The sequence below is a fragment of the Rattus norvegicus genome, chromosome 3 (assembly GCF_036323735.1).
Source record: "Rattus norvegicus strain BN/NHsdMcwi chromosome 3, GRCr8, whole genome shotgun sequence".
NCBI classification, from domain to species: domain Eukaryota; kingdom Metazoa; phylum Chordata; class Mammalia; order Rodentia; family Muridae; genus Rattus; species Rattus norvegicus.
In genome coordinates this window covers 54,193,069-54,198,087 of record NC_086021.1, presented here as the reverse complement: position 1 = coordinate 54,198,087, position 5,019 = coordinate 54,193,069, and the positions used below count along the sequence as shown (strand labels likewise).

The 5,019-nt window shown below is 45.3% G+C and overlaps 1 long non-coding RNA gene across 1 annotated transcript; it reads left to right on the top strand.

The window, feature by feature from the left end:
* The first annotated feature begins 1,506 nt into the window (after positions 1 to 1,506).
* LOC120101434 (uncharacterized) lies at positions 1,507 to 4,474 on the top strand. The gene is made up of 3 exons (XR_005502003.2): positions 1,507 to 1,798; positions 2,015 to 2,803; positions 3,579 to 4,474. It is a non-coding gene; the product is annotated as an uncharacterized LOC120101434 (long non-coding RNA).
* Positions 4,475 to 5,019: the final 545 nt, after the last annotated feature.

The following is a 5,019-nucleotide window of genomic DNA, read 5'->3' as shown; positions in this document are numbered from 1 at the left end:
TACAGGAAAGACAACTTCACCCAAAAGAGCTCTGTCTATTTCAAGTTAAATTAGTGATGGTTTCCTTAGTGACCACTAATCACACACTTTCAGTCACTAAAGACAGAGAGGCTGCATGAAGGACGGGCTATAGAGAAACCGAACCAGATAACAGCCCTGTGCTTCTTAAGCTCACAGAATAAGAATTTTGCCAGATTTCCCACAGTCCTATATGAAAATGGCCCTCAGTGTTTCAATGTCACAAGTGGATGGGATAAAACATACAACAGAAGTGTTGAGATCGGGCCCGTTGATACGATAGGTCCAAAGGCACAAGGCCGTCAGCACCAGCACCAGGTCCCTCCTGCAGCCGAGTATTTTCTGGTGCCCACTCATTCATGTCTGAGGAAGCGATGACAGGAGATGCTACTTGGGGTATTATAATCTCTGTCCTCCCGTTCTTCCCTTCAGCCAGAAGTCTCCCAGACAGAAAGCAGGGAAACGTGCATGTCAAGAGAGGGATGGGGGAGATGCTGGAGCCCTTTCTTCGGGCATTTTCCTGATCCGACAGGTGTATACACTTTCAGAGATATCTGTGGGAATGAATAACAGAGTCCTGCTCCTCTCTCTTGTCCTTTCCTGTGAAGGACACATTGTCTCCCACTCTATCTCTTTATCTCCTTGGCCTCGTCTCCCGACATTCTCTGAGGACATGGGGAAGCTTCCAGGAGGCTTAGGAGCCTTCTTGCATGAAGCTAGCTCCACAGAAGTGCCTGCTTCCTCACAAGTACCATGCAATAAGCCACCACAGGCTGTTGGGGTGTGCGGGGTGGTACACAGTCAAAGCGTGTGCACTTACCCACACTGCTGTTACTGGCTCACTCCCAAGCCTGAACAACAATGTGCCTGCTGAGATTCTGTTACCACGGTCCAGAAAGCTCTTATTTCGTTTCCATATAGAAACCATTTAATCAACCAGGACAGCCTGTGGTCAGGCAACCCTGCCCACACACAGTCCTGAAAGCCTTTTGTACTCTGCCAGTGGGCACAGATACTTTCCTTGAACATGTTGTTACGTCTGTGTCTTTTTTGCCTCCCACTTGCCACCACCTGCAGGTCTAGTGATCTCTACAAGGCTGTGGCTCCCTCTAACTGACCACTGAGGAGGTGAGACAAATTGGCTTTTGGGTGGCATGAGCTGGCTTTCACCGCTTTGTGATTAGTTTGTTTCTACAGAACAGCATCTCTCGAGCCCTTGGTCCTGCCAATGCTCGATCCTCTGTATAAGGGAATGTGAGGGCGGAGAGGTGGGGAGGGGTGGGTGGATGGGTGGGGAAACACCTTCATAGAAGAAGGGGCAGGGGGATTCGATAGGGGGGTTTATGGATGGGAAACCAGGAAAGGTGCTAACATTTGAAATATAAATAAAAAAATATCCAATAAAAAAAGAAGAAGAAGAAACAACCAGCATGTCTCTTACATATGCTTCTGTACCCTACTTCTCAGGACACAAAGATGGGGGTGGCATAGTGCCAAGGCCTGCAACTGAGTTATGGCACCTGCAGTCATAAAGGGAGGGACGGAAAAGGCATATGAAGAAGTTCGCTTTTTTCTTTTGTCTCTATTTTCCAAAATGTTTTTCCTTTTGGAAGAGAGGTCCCAGGAAGTCCCACCCTGACTCCTCTGAGTGGAAGGTTGGAATGCAGCCCTAGGGACCATTGGGAACCATCCACCCACTTATGGGACATGGCAGGATGTACTCTAAAGTCAGACCACAGTCAAATTCTACTTCTGCTTCTTTCCAGCTATGAAGCCTTGGGTAAGTGGCTCAACCTCTCCAGTCGGAGTTTTTTTTTTTTTTTACAAAAGAAACACGAGTCCCCATCCTATAGGCTCACTGAGAAAATGGACCAAGGAAGCCCAGGGGGAGCTTGTAGCCCTGGTGTATAGGCAGAAGTGCTCAACAATATAAGCTAGACCAACACTTTATTTTCTTTTACCTTTCCTGAATGGGAACCTTTGCTTTTCCCAGCAGATATAAATGTGAAGGGGGAACAGCCAAGATTCGAGAAGAGAATATGAGAAGGAAAAAAAGGGAGGTCTGGAAGAGAAGCAGGAGCTGGATCATGGACGCTGGGGTCTCTGGGTACACACAGACAAGAAAATGAGTCTATCCCCCAAAAGATGCTTCCAGGGCTGCTTTGCAATCAACAGGAGATCGGCTAGAGGGTTTTTGGGAAAGGCCACTCCTGTAGAGTATGTTATAGATTTCAAAAGTCAACCTAGGAAATTAATTCAGCATCAACTGTTGGGTGAGATGTGCCTGGACTCTCAAGGCAGTCAGGCTGCACGCATTTAGGACTCATATCTGCCGTTTTCACATTATACAGAATTTTCAGTTGATAACATTTCTCAATATAAGCATGGAGACAATTTCTCCAGCATCTCATAGGTTCTTGGAGTACTGGACTGAGGAAGGAGCTGTTTACCATTTCTTAAGATGCTTGCCATCGATTACAGGTATGTGTGAGTGGAACAGTCACCAAGGGGTGACGAGGAGTGTCCAGACAGACACGCAGAGTCAGCTGAACACACCAGGGTGGGGAGAATATTTCCAAAGGTCACATGTAAGGGCGGTATGGTTAGTGCGGAAATCACGAGCCACTGAGCATCACCTGAGTGTGAGAGCGGGGGCTGAGTCAACACATTGGCACTTGACATTTGAATTTGATCTTTCTAAGCTGTACGAAAGCAACTAATGCCACTTGGCAGCACATTAAAAGTGGCTCTGAAGAACCAAGACTGTGCAGTGGAGCTAAGACAGGTAAAGGCCTGAGCTGAAATAGAAAGAATCCACAGGAAATTACTTTTTAATCCTTTCCTAAATTCATTCATTCATTCATTCATTCATTCATTCATTCGTGTGTGTGTGTGTGTGTGTGTGTGTGTGTGTGTGTGTGTGTGTATGAAAGGGATAGTTTTGGGAGCTGGTTCTTTCCCACTACTGTTGGTTTGAGAACAAATTCAAGATATCAAGATATCAAGTTTGTGCATCGTTCCTTGCCTAACCATCTGACTGGACCAGAACTTACTTTTTGGACCATTTGATCTTGGAAAGCTTCTATCAGTAGAAGGGGTGACTTCCTGGTTTCTGATTTGAGTGGATGATGGGGATTCAAGGCACAGAGAATGTGCGTGTGGGAAGTGGGTGCTGGCAGATCAAGGACTGAGTATAGAGGAGTGTGCATGCATGTATGTGTGCATGTGCGTGTACATGTGTGCGTGTGTGTCTATGCACATATGAACTCGAGTGTGTGTGTGTGTGTGTGTGCATTGCGTGTGCGTGAAAACAAGGATGGACTGGGGTTAGTGAAGTGCTTTCAAAGTTAAATTGAGAAGAGGTTAGTTTATCTGCTTCTTTATCTTTGCTGCTGTTCTTTGGAGTGGGAAGATTCAAGGACACCCCAAAGGCAGAGCGAACAACTAATGTTTGCTAAGTGTTTCCTTTGTGCCTTTCTTGGGCCATTAAGTACTTTACCTAAATTACCTCATTCGATCACCATCACAAGGGTTTTATGAATGAATATTATCCTCTCTAGTTCGCAGATGGGCAAACTGAGATTGGAAGGGATTAAGCCTAAGAACCTCACCAACAGCGAATGGCAGCGCTGGTGCCCCGTCCTGGGAATAAAGACATTGTCTGGAAAGGAGAGAGCAGTCTTCCTTGTTCCTATTTCTGGTTGCAGGAAGATAGGGTGACAAGAAATGTAGATGAACAAATGTGCTTTGGCAGTTTTATTATCACTCTATTCCTAGATTCGATGATGCTTTCAAGACACCTCCTCTCCTGTTTCAGATTTCTCTCAAATTATCTCTGTGAGATAGCCCAGGCAGACGATCATGTCTCTATTAATCAATCAACAAATATTTGGTACCACACCGAGCAAGTCACTGTTCATAGTGGCTTGTTCTCCGCCTGCAGGGAGTTGAAGTCTAGCAAAGGCCCCTACAAGGAGTGGTGAAACTGAAGCCTGCGCCCTGATTGCTAAGTGAAGGCTATGGAGCTGTAGCTTTCAAATGGTGTCCATGGAAACCCCAGATCCCAGCACCTATGGTCTGCTTCTCAATGATTCAGGATGGTTTTGTCCTCAGAGACTTCTGGCAGGGCCAAAGACAGCTTTGGTTCTGACAACATTCCGCAAAGCATGCCAGGTAGGAGAAGGGGTGTGTCCTGCTAGTAACCAGGGCACTGGGAAACTGCTGGATATCCTGCCATGTACGGGACAAAACCCACAGTAAGGAGTTCGCCAACAACACAGAAATCACGCCCAGGCTGAGGATTGCTACTCCAGAAAAACACAGCAATAAAACAACAGAATCACAATACACTGAACTCATGTGCTCATTTGAAGACTAATATGCACTAGGAAATTAGGTGCTTTCTCGAGAGACCTTCCTGGCCCAGCAATCACACAGATCCCTTCCCAACAAGGTGACACACTATGACAAACACTCTAAAATTTCAAAGGTGGTTTTTTTTTAAAAAAAAATCTACCGTTTGAGGGTTTTCTCAGTAAAATCCAGAAATAAATTTGGAAGCTGAAATTGATATATGACTACAGTTATTTATAACACTTCCACATTTTTATATTTATCAAACAACCTAATTGAATTCACAAATGCTAGGGTTGAACTTACACATTTGAATTAATGAAATACTCACTCTATTTGAGGAAGGGGCAAGGCCTTTACCACTTCAAACAAACAAACAAACAAACAAACAAGTGAACAAGCAAACAACTCCAAACCCTGTGAGAATCTACTGGGCAGAGAATCCAAGTCCATGGCTTTCTTTGAGTCTCACAACACATTCGTCATAGTAGCAGAAATAGGATGGTTGGGGGAACTTAGCATAAACGCGGAGTCCTTGGGCAGTTCAGACTTTCTGAATCAGAACCTGCATTTATACAAAATGCCACCCATATCAGAGTTTAGGAGTTCTAGCCTCTAGAATGTCACAGAAGAGAGACCTTCTGGACC